Source organism: Eptatretus burgeri, chromosome 8 (genome assembly GCF_056783735.1).
Source record: "Eptatretus burgeri isolate ZD-2024b chromosome 8, Ebu_testis_v1, whole genome shotgun sequence".
Taxonomy (NCBI): Eukaryota; Metazoa; Chordata; class Myxini; order Myxiniformes; family Myxinidae; genus Eptatretus; species Eptatretus burgeri.
This window is the reverse complement of record NC_140968.1, coordinates 70,774,550-70,790,495: the sequence shown is the minus strand read 5'-3', so window position 1 is coordinate 70,790,495 and position 15,946 is coordinate 70,774,550. Positions and strand designations below refer to the sequence as shown.

The window sequence follows — 15,946 nt, the reverse complement described above, 5'->3', positions numbered from 1 at the left end:
TGATATTCATGTCTCTGCTGGCTGCGAGTCAGAGGTCAATAGACGTCTGGGTCGGGCCTGGGGAGTCATGGATTCACTGGATGATGGGGTGTGGTGCTGCCGGTACCTGTGTGGGAGGACGAAAGTCCAAGTCTTCAGATCCTTGGTGCTTCCAGTCCTTTCTCTCTGGATGTGAGACTTGGACTCTGACCAGGGTTCTGATCCGGAGCCTTAATTCCTTTCGTACCAGGTCTCTTTGGAGAATCCTTGGTTGTCGCTGGTCAGACTTTGTGTTCAACAAGGGGTTGCTGAGAGAGACTCAAATGAGGTTTGTTACCTGCATCGTCCATAAGCATCAGCTGCGGCTGTATGGACATGTGGCTCGTTTTCCTGATGCTGATCCTGCTCTCCAGATTCTCTCAGCGAGGGAGCCTCGTGAGTGGAGGAGCCAATGGGCCAACCACGTGCCTCATGGTTGCAGCGGCGTCTCAAGATGGGGATGGGCCAGGCATCTGCCTGGGGGATGGGGAGACGGAGGCCCCTGGAGTGCTAGCGGAAAGTAGACGCAGCAACACGCTGCTCCGGCACATGCTCCCATACCTGACCTGACCTGAACTTTGTGGACTTGGGGGTTGTGAGAGGGGTCTGGGGGGAGTTGAGAGCTTGAAGTCACATTCTGCATTCTATGTAATTTTCCACCGGTCCCTGCTCGTAATCCTTACTATACTTCATGAACTGGTGTTTGTCTGTTTTTAAGCATCCATCTTCACCCCAGGAAGGAACCACGACTCATGAACCAAGCCATCTCCTTATCAGTGCTCTGTTAATTGGAGCTATCCCTGGTCCAGAAGCATGCTTCTTCACCCCAGCAAGGAACCATGACTCATGGGCCAAGCAGTCTCTTTCTCCATGTTACATTTAGTGGAGTCTTCCCCAGCCCTCAAGCATCCATTTTCACCCCAGCAAGGAACCACGACTCATGGACCAAGCCATCTCCTTTTCCGTGCTCCATTTCCCCCTCCCTCCCCGATGTGGTCACGATGTGGATCCACGCGATCTCCCGTGTGGCCTCCAGGGTACGCTCAGTCTCAGTGTCTTCCTTATTGGTCTCATCCTTCCTCTGTCTCATTCTTCCTTGATGGGATAAAGTCGGCAAAATCCAACAAGGCAAGGCCTGGGTGCCAGACCGCATCCCAAAACGTGTCTATCGGCATAACTCTGGGCACCCCTTTCATGTCCCTCTGTGCCACCAAAGCTGCCACCCTCGGTTTGGTTATCACGACCATCAAAGTCGTGATATTTGTCACAGGTCCTGGATCCCACATAACTCTGTCCCATACAGGCAGAACTTGGCAAAAAGTGTGTGTGTGTGTGTGTGTGCGTGTGTGTGTGTGTGTGTGTGTGTGTGTGTGTGTGTGTGTGTGTGTGTGTGTGTGTGTGTGTGTGTGTGTGTGTGTGTGTGTGTGTGTGTGTGTGTGTGTGTGTGTGTGTGTGTGTGTGTGTGTGTGTGTGTTTCATTGTTATCTCCATTATGCAGGTTTCAGAAGGTGGAACGGAGTCCTCCCAGGACTCAAAATATCCACCTTCGTATCCGTGAAGGATCGTGATTCATGGGCTCAGTTGTGAAGTTGTGTTGTTCTCAGAGTTTTGTTTCGAGGGCTCTTTTCAGGATCTTCACTGATACCCGGAGAGCCTCCAACTGTAGTTCATTTGCAGTAATGTTCCCAGGGATGGTTTGTAGGATATTTGTGAGGTTCTTCTCTATCATTCCCATTGCTCCAATTATCACTCGAACAAGTTTGATGCTCTTCAGCTTCCAAGATCTTTTCACTTCATTGTTGAGGTCTTGAGAGTTGATCATTTTCTTGATTGCTGCATTATTTGGACCAAAATCACTGGGTATTGAAACCTCAATTAAAAATGCATTTTTCCTTTTTGTATCTGAGTACTATGATGGTCGCAGTGCTTTGTTTTATATATTCACGCTGAATGGGACCATCATGTCACATGTGAGCATTCCATTCTTGTTTTCAATGATTGTTTTCGGTTCGTGTTTCCATGAGTTTTGTGGAACTGAGTTATTGAAATTTCTGCAGATGTGTTTGTGGATTACTATACAAACTTTGTTATGCCTTTGTGTGTACAGCTGTTCTGACATGAGTTGTATTTTTTTGCAACCCGATAGGAGGTGACTCATGCTTTCTTTTTCTACCATAGAGAATCTCCACTTGTCCAATTGGCTCAGTCCTGCCATTTTTTTTTAGAGCCATTTGTGTGGTGTCCCTGGTCTTGCGCATTTATAATGATTCATTCTGTGTACCAAATGAGCTGACCTCTTCTTAGCCATTCCAGTGATCCTTCCTTGACTATCACCGATCTGTCCAGCTCTTTATATTTTCACATATACAACACCGGTCAAAAGTTTTAGAACACCCTCAATTTTTTCCAGTATTTACTGAAATTGAAGCAGTTCAAGTCCAGTGAATAACCTGAAGTGTTACAAAGCCAAGCGATAAACTGCCAGAGGTAAAAAAAAAAAAAAAAAAAAGTTTAGGTTTCCAAAAACTGAAAAATAATGTAAATTTCAGAGTTGTTGAGAAAGGCCCTTTTCACGGAACAAGTAATTGGTTAGCAACTGCAGGTGTTCTGCAGCAATGGAAGTAAATTAAGCCTTGAAGGTTGATGCAAACAATTCCTACAGGTGTCCCAACTTTTGTTGATTTGTTACAAACCCTCTGTCTGTATAAAAGCAGTGTTGGAACAGACTGTGTTGCTACACCCTCTGAAGCATTATTTGGACAATATTGCACTGCAGGAAGTAGTATATTGCTATCATAATGGTGAGAAAAAGACAATTAACAAAGGAAGACAGAGAGACCATTATAACCCTAAAAAGTGCAGGTCTCTCCCTTTGAGAAATTGCAAAGAAGCCAAGGTATCAGTGAGTACAGTTTCCTACACCATCAAAAGGCACTTTGAAACTGGAGGAAACTCTAATATAATAGGAAGAGGTCTGGCAGACCCAAAGCCACAACACAATCAGAAGACAAGTTTCTGAGAGTCAACAGCTTAGGTGATGGGCGTCTCACAGGACAGCAGCTTCAAGCACAGCTTAACACTGGTCGAAGTAAGGAAGTCTCAGTTTCAACTGTGAAGAGAAGACTTCGAGCTGCAGGTTTGACAGGTCGGGTGGCAGTAAGAAAGCCATTGCTAAGATGGCAAAATAAGAAAAAGAGGCTTACCTGGGCTATGAAGCACCGTTAGTGGACTACTGAAAACTGGAAGAAGGTCTTATTTAGAAATTCATCGGTCCGATGAATCAAAATTTGAAATCTTCAGTTCATCACACAGAGTTTTTGTACGCCGTCGAGTCGGTGAAAGGATGGTTCCTCAGTGTGTGACACCAACTGTCAAACATGGAGGAGGAAGAGTGATGATCTGGGGCTCTTTTTCTGGATCCAGAGTTGGCGACTTGTACAGAGTGACTGGCACCCTAAACCAAAAGGGCAACCACAGCATTTTGCAGTGCCATGCAATACCCTCTGGTCTCCGCCTAGTTTGTCAGGGGTTCATCCTACAGCAAGATAACGATCCAAAACTTACCTCCAGGCTATGTCAGAGCTCCCTGAGAAGAAAAGAACAGTGACAGTTTCAAGTCATAGAATGGCCAGCACAGTCTCCAGACTTAAACCCCATCAAGCTGGTTTGGGATGAACTGGACAGAAGGGTGAATGCAAAGCAACCTTCAAGTGCAACACATTTGTGGGAACTTCTGCAGCAGCGATGGGAAGAACTTTCCGAACAATATTTGATTTCCATTGTAGAAAGAATGCCACGAGTATGTCCGGCTGTTATATCTGCCAAAGGTGGCTACTTTGATGAGTCAAAAATTTAGATTAAATTTTGTTCAACAAAACGATTCCATAATTTATTTTTTATCTGCAATTGTTTGTTTGTTCTGTTCTTTAATTTCAGAATACATTGAAACATATAACTGCTTAAATTTCAGAGTATATTGAAACATTAAACTGCTTAAATTTCAGTAAAAACTGGAAAAATGGGGGTGTTCTAAAACTTTTGACCAGCAGTGTATTTCCCTGCCCTTTTGTCTTTCTTCCAGTTATCACTATTTACAGTATCTGTTGATATTTTGTCTTGTATTTTTCTTTTGTGGTTTTTACAATCGTTGGGGCTGTAATTGTTGCTGTTTCGATTTCGTGCATGACATCTATTCACAGCTGTTTTTGGAAGTTTTTTGCAAGGTGAGTGAGAGATACCTTTTCTGTTTTGTTGTGTTCATGCTTGTGTAAAAATTGTATCCGGGCATCTGTTGAACTTTTCACGCACTCTGCTAATCCTACAGTAATCACTCTGTGCACTTGATTGAGTTCCATCCGGCCGCCACCTCCTTATTTCCTTGGCAGGTACATTGTTGGGATGCACTGATTTTTGTGGATAGTCAGGAGTTTCCTTGTTCTGATATCTCGTTTTTTGATTTCCACTGGTGGCCAATTTACTATTCCGCAGCAGCTGTAATGGAACACTGGTACTGCTAGTTGGTTTATGGATTTGATTTTGTTCCTTTTGGACAGGTACATTTTCAGGATCAGATTCGTTCTATGCACGTCTTCTTTGGTAATTATTTTGTGCAGTTTTTATTGTTGACATATTTGGTGGCCCTCTTCTACTCCGAGATATTTGTAAGATGCTTCGTTTTCTAGCTCCTATATTGTTGTATCTAGATCAATTTTTTTTTAAATATATTGTCCGTTTTTTGGGGTCTGCCAAATTCCATTTGAATGTCATCAGAGTTCCGTTTCACTAATTTTAGTTGTTATGCCAATTTTTCGTCGTCCGGTGCAAAGAGTTTTAAATCATCCATGTACAGTAGACCGTAGACGTGTCACCTTTCTTGTTTCTTTGGACGTTATTTTATTGGCTGTTGGTATGTATCCATGTCCTTGCTCATTAATGAGGTTACTTCGTGGATCCAGAGCCAGGCAAAACAGGAGGGGGAAGCTGTCTCCTTGGAAGATCCCACCTCATATCTTCACTCCTGGTATTTCGATTTTCCTTCTGAGTGCTATAGGATTGGTGTGCTGTTTCATAGATCCATGGCTTTCTCAATCAGATTGATTATTTGGGGATTTATCTTGTACATTTGCATGCACTTTATCATGCATGAATGTGGGACATTGCCAAAAGTCTATCCAGGCTGTGGACAATTTTGGTCTGTTTGAATTGTGGTTTTCGAGTATGGCCTTGTTCAGTAGTTAGTGGTCTATTGTTTCGTAACACCGTGTGTGTGTGTTCGTGTGTGTGCACGCGCGTGCCTGATTTGTATGCACTCCTAAGTGATTGGATGGAATGAGTTGAAATTTGATGGTTGTACTTAGGGTGTGCCCAGGAAGATTTATAGTCAAGGGGCTTCAGGAGGGGGGCGATGACTCAAATTCTCTCAGTAAATGTTCATCGTATAGCACTGCTGGTGGTTGTGAGAGAAGGTGTGCAAGTCTGCCATGGAGATGACACAATTTTGCGCTGTACACATGAGGGCTGGCAACATGGTCTGGAGGTATGCACACTCACCTTCAGCTGTGTATGCTGTGTTCTAATCTCGGCCCAGCTATAAACTGTAATCCTGGTGCTTCACAGGCAGCTGACTCATCAATGTGTGTGCCATCCCTCGAATGGGTGGTAAGCAGGCGTCCTATCTACCGGCATTAGTTGGTGGACATTAAAGATCCCATGGTGTCCTTCACGAAGAGTAGGCGAGCTACCGGCGGCACCATGTACAAATTACAAATTTCTGCCATAACCTACAGATAGCCTGTAGGATCATTGCTATCTCCCGTGATGAGGCTGAGTCTTTGGGTCTCTCACTCTGTCACCGCAGGCAGGTCGGTGGTCTTTCTGTCTTCTCCCGTCTCTCCTCCGGCCTCACCTCTTCTGCTCTGTCTGAGATATGGCCCGTCACATATTTCTGCAGGGTGCTCAAGGTTCGCCAGCAACCCCCTTCTGGTAAAACTACCAAAATCAAGAATGACTGCTCACCTTCACTCTTTCATTCTTCTTTTTCCCCATCTTTGGAAAAAAAACTCCCACACTCTCTTCAATCCCACTCTTCCCTCCAGGTCTTCAAAACAGCTGTTCTCCACCATCTCTTATCTTCCCCCATCCAAACCCACAATATTTTCTACCCCAGCTAATCCACCCCAAACCCACCTTCAAATTCCCTGCTTTCATTCCTGAAAGTCCCTGTCGTGTAAGAACCTGAAAGTCCCTGTGGTGTCCATCTTGTTTTACCCTGTGTACCCCGCCCAATCCCTCTCGCTTCCGCTGATCTCCTCACTTCTCTGTTCCTCATGTTTTGTCCTTCCCTCTCCCACCCCTCTTGTCTCCTGTTCCCCTTGTTGTACATTCGGTGTGTTGGTTCTCATACGAGCCTCCACAATGTATACAAAAAAATAAAAAGAGGACACTGCATCAGCAGCACAGCTACGTGCTCAGCCAATGATCCTTAGATACCCTGCAGCCTTGTGCCGCATACAAAATAAGAGGAAGAAAAGATCGTTCCATTTTTTTCCTTGTGGGACAAGTCCAAGTGTTTTACTGACCGGGATGTTACACTCCCATAGGGTGTGGGTGTTTCTCGTGATCTTAATTCTCAACTTTTACTTTGATTTGATGCACAGTATAAGCAAATTTTTTTGTTTTGTTTGTGCAAAGGTGATATTTACTCTAAAGTTTTGCAAAATGTCAAAAATGTTCCTGAATCTACCCCATTCACCAGCTTGTATTCAGGTGGCAGCTCAAACAAGGACTCAGGTGGTTACCAGGAAGAAGATTCCAACTTGTCACCAATGAGACTTTAAGTTAGTAACACACACACACACACACACACACACACACACACACACACACACACACACACACACACACACACACACACACACTACACGTTGCTGATGACAAGTTAGAGTTTTCGACTGACCAAACAAAACTCCTTAAATCAGTTTTGATGACAACAGAGAGTCGACAGGTTTATTGATGTAAAGTAACAACCAAAAGAGGTTTGAGACGAACCTTGTTTTGATGAAAGTTACAAAATAGTTCATTGTTTTTTTGTGTTTTTTTAAAAACTTGCTGTTTGAAGTTAGTACAATAAAGATGGTTATCGTTTTGTAAATATAAAATAATATGAAATCTGAGTCAGGGAGACCCATAGCCTATGATTGCAGACGTCCACAAAGATTGAGTTAAACATGTAAATGTGTACACATTACATGATTACATTTCATACTCTTTATGGAATAGTCAGATATCACATTGTGGTTCACATCCACTCATATGTGGTCATCGTGTTGGAAATTAACCATGTTTTGTGTAAAAGAAAACCCAAACATTCCCTCAGATATATCTTTTGAGGATGAGGATTAGGTGGTAGCATTCATAGCCCACAGGGTTCGGGATGGGGTAGAGGACCCCAATTCTCTCTACTGTATGTAAATGTGTAAGTTATCATATGTTGCTCCTCCTTGGTGAGGGGGTATGACGAGTCATCCGTAATTCTGGGAGAATTAACCTGTCTTAAGGATGGGTTTTTCACTATTATCTATAAATTATAGGATTGAAATGAAGAGTTGATCAACTTTTCCTGATTTCTCCAAAGATAAAACAACTGGGTATGCAATTAGTTGCAAAAAAACCACCGATAACGTTATGATTAGAGTGTTCATTGGTGCACAACTTCGTGATCATTTTGTTACAATGACAATAGCTCTGCTTGGTCATTGTACAAGATTACAATGAACTCGTTCATAAGCGGGCAAATCTTTGTCGCTACCTGGGTAAGGAAGGTAAAGTATGGGTGAACATACATGGAACCACCTAATAAACTTGTTCTAGATTACTTTATTTGACACGAGCAGTATCTCAAAACAAGCCAAAAGAGTGGCTTCAGACATTCATAAAACAGATGGAAAAGAGTTCATTTTGTAAGAAGTTTCATATCCATTGTACACTTCATGATAAACATCACTACATTGTCACAATACCATAATACTGCACTGTATTATCTTTGTTGGTTGAACAGAATAGCTTTGTGCTTGTATTATCCCCTCAGACCATTGTGGTTTCCTGGGTTCGATTCCTAGTGGAATCAAATCAGGCCAAACCCCCAATCCATCGGAGTACCAGCAGGGAGGACTGCATTGTGGGGCATGCCATTGTGCAGGGTTGGGGTGAAACTACATGAATGTGGCTTCTGTCATGCGACTATAAAAGATCCAGTGGCATATATTTTGTACATGGGGTGTGCCCCGTAAGGTTTTAGACATTCAAGAAAAAAAAAATCATAGTCACAGAGCAGAGGTGGGGAGGGGGTGTTAAGATGTGTTGCAAGAGTATAGCGTTAGGCTGTGACTGGCTAGATTCAAAAGTTATTTTATGTAACAAGTCTAAAGGTATTCGTCTTGTTACCTATGAATCTTGTGGTTGATCATCAACTCAATGTACTCACTTGATTCCATGATTAGTGACGTTCCAACGAAAGATCACATTGGGAAAAGAAGGCAAAGTACATTCGGTTAATACATGATACAACTCGTATGGAATGATACTTTATGTATCAGGTGTCTGTTGAGGTTCCCAAATGATCAGTTGTTTTTAGCAGCATCTCGCGTAGCGAACGCTGATCATAGAGAGCTCGGCGTTGTTGTTGTTCTTCTTCTTCTTCTTGTTCTTCTTCTTCTTCTTCTTCTTCTTCTTCTTCTTCTTCTTCTTCTTCTTCTTCTTGTGAAGACAAAACCTTAATCTCGAGGACTCGGCTCTTGTATATACGAGATCCGGATCTCCTTAAATACTGAGCACATGTACACATCCTCACATAGACGGTGCCTTTTGAGAGCGTCTATCATGAACTTTTAAATATATTCGGACATTTGCTTTAAAGTTTCGAAAAGTTCACGTTACTATTTAAAGATTGTTCCATTTATTGTAATTTCGTAAATACATAATTTATTTCGTAAATACACGATATATCGTAAATCCGTAAATACATTATGATGGGTCTCGCTATTGGTTTAATCAAGACACGTGACGAAATATCGGAAGTTGTTGTTGTTTTTTTTTAAAAAAAATTAAAAAAAATGTTTTTTTTTTAGCCGACAACATTTTAGGATACTGCTCGTGGACACATTTGTCCTTGTTTTAAGATAGTACCGACTGCCTATTCTTGCAGTAAGCTCTGAACTGCGGAACTCAAATGTGCTGTCATATATATAAACAATGACAAATGTGTCCACGAGCAGTGTCCTAAAATTTTGTCGGCTAAAAAAAAACAAAAAAAAAATTACATTTTTTTTTTGAAAAACAACAACTTCCGATATTTCATCACATGCCTTCATTAAGCCAATAGCGAAACGCGTCATAATATCTTTACGTATTTACGATATTTCGTGTATTTACGAAATTAATAATGTATTTACGAAATTACAATACGATAAATGGAATAATCTTTAAATAGTAAAGTGAACTTTTCGAAACTTTAAAGAAAATGTCCGAATATATTTAAAAGTTCATGATAGACGCTCTCAAAAGGCACCGTCTATGTGAGGATGTGTACATGTGCTCAGTATTTAAGGAGATCCGATCTCGTATATACAAGAGCCAAGTCCTCGAGATTAAGGTTTTGTCTTCACAATAAGAAGAAGAAGAAGAACAACGCCGAGCTCTCTATGAGCAGCGTTCGCTACGCGAGACGCTGCTAATAATGATCCCGTCGTTTTTCTGTTGTAGCCACACAATGTTCAAGCAAAGATTAAGATGTATTATTGAGGCCTGGCAATACCATTTAAGACGAGACCTTGAGGTGGAAACAAATATATGCATTGGGATTTGGACTGAGACTGCAAATGTGACTCTAAAGGCAAGGCCTCAACAAACAGATGACCAGGAGCAGTTTCCCATTTGCTTTCCTGCAGTAAGACGGGGGGAAATGAATCCCCATGCAAACTTGACGGAGCTGGAAAGGCAGCAGTTTCCATTGCACCTGATCTGATATCTCGGTGTAATGTACGAGGCCGTGATACGGAGTCTTGTATTGACACAGGAAAAGGGTACTGGAACAGGTTGTGGAAGACATGTTGAATAGGCATGAAAGAACCCCCGTTCGTTATGATCTCCAGGCCCACAGTGCTCTGCCGTTTCCATTTGGTTCTGCAGAGACCAAGAGAATGAAAGAATCAAAACTTCGTGAGACATTTTGATAGTTAGGATTATAGTCTGACAGATCCTTTTACATCTTTTTTCTCCACTTATGTAAAGAAAAGATGGTTCATGATGAGCTGCGGAACTGCAACATGCTTTCCAGCTTAAAATGACGTACATATATCTTTCACATAACGCAGACTGTGCCTCTATTGAAAGAGGAAAAAACGAATACAGCCACTTTCACTTCAATTTATCATCCCATCGTATTTGTGGTGTCATTCAACTTAGTCAGGGCTTCCTTTCACACATTTGATTTCAACATATTTTACTTTACTGTCTTGATAATGGCAGCATGTAGGGTTTGCAGGATGGCCTGGAGGTACGCACACTCGCCTCGAAGCTGTCTATCCTGGGTTTGATTCCCGACCTAGCTATACACTGTCATCACGGTGTTTCACAGGTAGGGTGATTCATTAATATGTGTGTCATCCCTTGGATGGACGTTCAATGAAGGTCCCGTCTGCCTGCATTAGTTGACGGACATTATGGATGTTACAGTGTCCTTCACAAAAAAACTCGGTGAGCTATCGGCGGCACTCGTGACCCAATAGAAACCCTGAAAGCACTCATATTTGCAGCATCAAAAAAGGTTCTCGGAACAAGGTATTCTCAATAGTCCAATATACGCCAACGTTTTTGTTAATTATTCAATGTTTGAGTGTATCTAATTAGTAAGAAGAAAGTCCCAACTGATAATACAAACTTGTATGCATCAAAAATTTAGGCAAGCATTTATTGGACCACTAGATGACCCATGAACCCGTTGGGTTCCCGTTGTGACATAGGTTGATGAAAAAAAAAATCATTTCAAGAAAAAAAAGGATAGCTCCAGCGAACTATACCGCTCAGGTTGTTTGCGTTGATGAAATACTCCCGAAGAGTACTTGACGGAATCGGGAATTGATTTTTTAATAATTTTTTTCGTTACCCGATTTGAACGAAACTTGATACTGCACACCGCAGAAGAATGGTGAGTAAGCTGGCCCTAAAAATTTTGCCCTATCGTGTACCGTTTTGACTGTATTTTGGGAACATACATACATACATACATACATATATATGTACAAGATGAGAATTTTAGTAACATATAGATTGTACAGGTATCCTTCGATTTATGAACGGTCGGTTTACATTTTCTCACAACAAAACTGACTTTTTATAGCATGTTTTTCGAATTACAATCACATTTTTTGCGCACACTGAAATGAAAATACTGCATCGGACAGGAGAGCACTGTGTAGAACATTTCAAACAGCGCTCTACTCCTTTGGTGAACAATGTCACAGCCACAAGTACATGAGCATGACGCATTCCGCGTAGCACCAAGCGTCGGTCTGTCTACCTTTGTTTGCCATGTTGTGCCTCTCCTTGTGAAGCGTTCCATATCAGCCGTAATCTCACTTCTCCCTCAAGATTTCCAGCAAGAGACCTTCCTAAAGCTCAACTGCTGCCCCCAGACAAACCTTCTCATCAGGCTATAACATTAGACATGAAGATGGCCATAATAAAACAATATGAGAAAGGTGAGAAACTCACCGTCATTGGTGAGTACATACACCTTGAAAAGTTTCAGGATTTCTTATTTTTCTAGTATGAAGTAGGATTTATTTATATTTTTTCTTTCTTGAAAAGTGAAAGAAAATATTACGTTAGGGAGGCCGAAATTTTTGGGTCAGTAATGCATCCCCTATTTTTATCCTTTAAAATAATGGGGAAAAAGTTTTATTAAATATGTTTTTTCCGTTCACATTCGTTCTCCAGGAACCTATCCCTTTCGTAAATCGAGAGATACCTGCATCTCGATCTGAAGATTTTTTAAATGTGCCTTGTTCATCAGCATTAATGAGGGCCAATAAATTAGGTGAATGAAGTCTTAATGTGTGGAGCGGAAATCAGAAGTAAAACCTGGGATTGATTATTTCTCACAATTATGGAGTTGTGAGTGTTAAATGATCAGAAATATTTTAAAACAAAGCGTTTCAATAAGGAATCCTTGAAAACGTTTAAAAGAAAGGTGAGTTGCAGGAAAGGAGAAAACCTGTAGGATCGGGCCTGTATTGTTGAAGTACTGTCAGATGAACCAATTCACTTACAAAAGTCTTGGACATTGATATAATGGGTGGATTATGATTTATTAGAAGGTCCCGAGCCTGAAGCCCGGTTTGCCCTGCCATTTTAAAAAGCATGATAAGTTCTACTGTCCTAGCAGAGTCCTGGTCTCCAGTTCTAATTGAAGGCTGTCCAACGTATTAAACATTGCACTAAAGTCTCAGCCTTTTAGATAAAATATGCTTAGAGTTATGGGAACATCTTTACTGTTTCTATTTTAGATTTCAAATTCATCAATTTAGGTTTTCTCAACCATGGTAATCAAGTCAGGTCGGGTGTGGGAGCATGCGCCAGAGCAGTGCACTGCTGCATACACTTTCCACCGGTACTCCAGGGGCCTCCATCTGGCCATCCCCCAGGCAGATGCCTGGCCCATCCCCATTTCCTTGACATGCCTGCCGATCAACCTGCAGCAACCACGAGGCACATGGTTGGCCCATTGGTCTCCTCCACTCATGAGGCTCCCTCGCTGAGAGAATCTGGTGAGCAGCATCAGCGTCAAGAAAATGAGGCACATGTCCATACAGCCACAGCTGAAGCTCACGGACTATGCAGGTACAAATATCATTTAAGTCTCTCTCAGCAACGGCTCGTTGGATACAAAGTCCGACCAGTGACAGCCAAGGACTCTCCGAAGAGACCTGGTACCAAAGGAATCAAGTCTGTCTCAGATCCCTGGTCAGATTCCAAGTCTCACATCCGAAGAGCAAGAATGGAAGCACCAATGACCTGAAGACTCAGACTTTCAAACTCCTGCACAGGTACCTACAAGCGCCACACCCAATGATCCAGTGAATTCTGACTCCCTAAGCCCGATCCAGATATCTATTGACCTCTGGCTCACAGCCAGCAGAGACATGAATATCACTGCCAAGATAAGTGAATCTCTCCGTGACCTCTACATCCTCACCACAAACAGATACAGACAAGATAGCAGCATCCAAGATGTCAGTGAAAGCCTGGATGTTGGTTTTGACAAAGGAAACTGAGGGATGGGCTTGACTTGAAGGACTGCAATGCATGAATTCCCCTGTAAGCAGGATGAGAATCACTTGGCCACAAATGTTGCTCCACCCCCTCACAGATTCCTCTCAAATCAGCCTCCTTGTCCACCCTCAGGGCACGTACAGTTTTACGCCTCAACTCCCTGAACAGCTCAGCTCTGCCATTAAGCCTGGCTCTGCGACTCTGGTCAATGGTATCCAGTGTCCCTTGAGAGACAAAATCCTTCTTCACCCAATGGTGAGTTCAAAGACATCCACTGGCAACATCAAGGATGGTAGTCTTTAAGGCACTCCACAATTCTTCAGGATTCCTCAAAGCACCCAGTAGTAAGTTGCACATGAGGTTCAATTCGATCTTTTTTTAGCAGTTTTCTTTCCAAAGGGAGACCTTGGTCCCATCTCCATCTCCTTGAGATGCCGATCAACCTGCTGCAACCACGTGGCACGAGGTCACACATTGGCCTCCTCCACTCACGAGGCTCCCTCACTGAGAGAATCCGGTGATCAGGATAAGCATCATGAAAATGAGCCACATGTCCAAATAGCCGCCTCTGATGCTCACGGAACACCTGCTACGGTCAATTCTGCAGTTTAAATTTGTAAATTTGGCTCAGGTTAAGAGACTATCGAGCTTATCACATGTGCAGAAACTAAATAAAGTCACAGACACTCAGATACACCCAGAATGTCAAACAATGTCCGAATTGGACAAATAAACACTTAAATTTTTTAGCAGTCGGTACTGCTGATAAGATCAATTAAGAAGTTTAAATTTGGAAATTTGACTCTGGTTAAGAGATTCTAGAACCTATCACATTTGCGGAGATTAAATAAAGCCATGAACACTGGTGTTTCTGGGCATTTAGAAGCATCGTGATGTATCTCATGGTTTGTAGGTATGAAGATGAGGCATTCGATGATATGAGTGAGGAAAGTGAAAAAAAAATCGAGTGCTTTTTCATGAGGAAACTTGCGGCCTGTTCCAAGTCAAGGCATTGTTGAGCAAGCCCCCAAAAATGGCAAATTAAGACCCCAGCAAGGGAGAGCTGGCTGATAAAGGGACTGACCAAGGACGAAGCCTTGATAAAGGATATAATTATATAAGGCCGTTAATTATCTTCAAAAGAAGTGTTTTAATTAATCCAAACACCCAATTTTTTCTTCATGCACTATCTTAGAGTTCCCTTTGTATGCATGCAAACTTTCAGGCCACTAGGTTTCATGGTTTTGGAGTTATGGAGGAGTCACACACACACACACACACACACACACACACACACACACACACACACACACACACACACACACACACACACACACACTGACACACACTGACACACACTGACATAAATTATTATCGATACTTTTTTTTCTGCACTGGATAGTGATTCGAACAATCGTATGATGAGTTCATGACTTGTGCACAGGGTACTAATGCCTTCATTATGTTCTCCATATGAAAGTATAAAAACCTTCGCCTTAATCATCATGTAGATTCTACCGATCCACATAAGCATCTCCGTGAACATTTATCTAATTTATTTTCCTGCAATTATTCCCCGGTTGATCACATTATGAAAATTGTATTATAGGGTTGAACCTTGTGCTCTGACATGATTCTAAAGAAATTCTAAAGCCTTTCTTCGAGAGGCTAATCATCAAATGGTGCTGTCCAGTAGAACAAGTTGAAATTATTCTGAGAAAGACTCTCTCCGGTGTAAATAATAGGGACTGTATAGCATCACATACACCGTACCATGAATACCTCCTTCCTCTCATCTCCTTCCAACTCATCCCTCTCTTCCTGCACAACTTTTTCTCACAATTTATTTTCTACATGGAATTCACTTTTGCTTTTCTTTCCAAAACAAATTCTGCTGTATCACATATTTTATGTAATGTGTGACTTCAAATATGTACAATTGTTAAGCTGTTTTGCACACCATCCTCCGCATACACTGTCTAGAGCAATAGTTATAATGCGAGCAAAGTTGAATACATTACCTGCGGTTTTGATACCAGGTCTTAACTTGTGTGTCAGTGAGACACAGGCTTGCTGCGAGATCCAGGCGATCCTGAACACTTAGGTATTTCTGCTGTTTGAAGCTTCTCTCTAGCTCAGAAAGTTGTCGGTCTGAGAACGCTGTGCGGGCTTTGCGAGGTTGTCGAACGCTGCTTGTTCCTGCAAAAACGTATCGCGATAAATGGCACAATGAATCTGATTGAGGGAAACAAAAGTTTCAATCAAGACAGGGTCGAATTGACATTGGATGTTTTTCCATTTTCCAGGCCTCAATTGACCTGTTGCTTTTCCCTTTCTATGTAACTATCCACTCGTCCTTAGAGATACGTGACTGTCCCATTGGTAGAAGATCCACAACAGTGATGATGTTCAGTCATGCAGCGATCAAATACTCATGCTTTTTTTAAATTGCCAAATGGTTCTTGTCAGGTCAGGTTCGATCTGTGACCTGCTACAGGTACCATGTAAACCTGTACTAACCTGTTCCATGGTCGGGTTGTCGGCGACTAAACCGTCTCCCCCACCAGGTTTTCTGGTGAGGGGGGTGTTTGGATATGGA

The 15,946-nt window shown here is 42.2% G+C and overlaps 1 long non-coding RNA gene across 2 annotated transcripts in view; it reads left to right on the top strand.

The window, feature by feature from the left end:
• LOC147022006 (uncharacterized) overlaps nucleotides 1–15,946 on the top strand; it is a 62,954-nt gene that overhangs the window by 32,148 nt on the left and 14,860 nt on the right. For both annotated transcript variants that reach the window (XR_015061038.1, XR_015061037.1), the window contains exon 3: nucleotides 6,773–6,854. This is a non-coding gene — a long non-coding RNA (uncharacterized LOC147022006). The remainder of the gene's footprint in view (nucleotides 1–6,772; nucleotides 6,855–15,946) is intronic.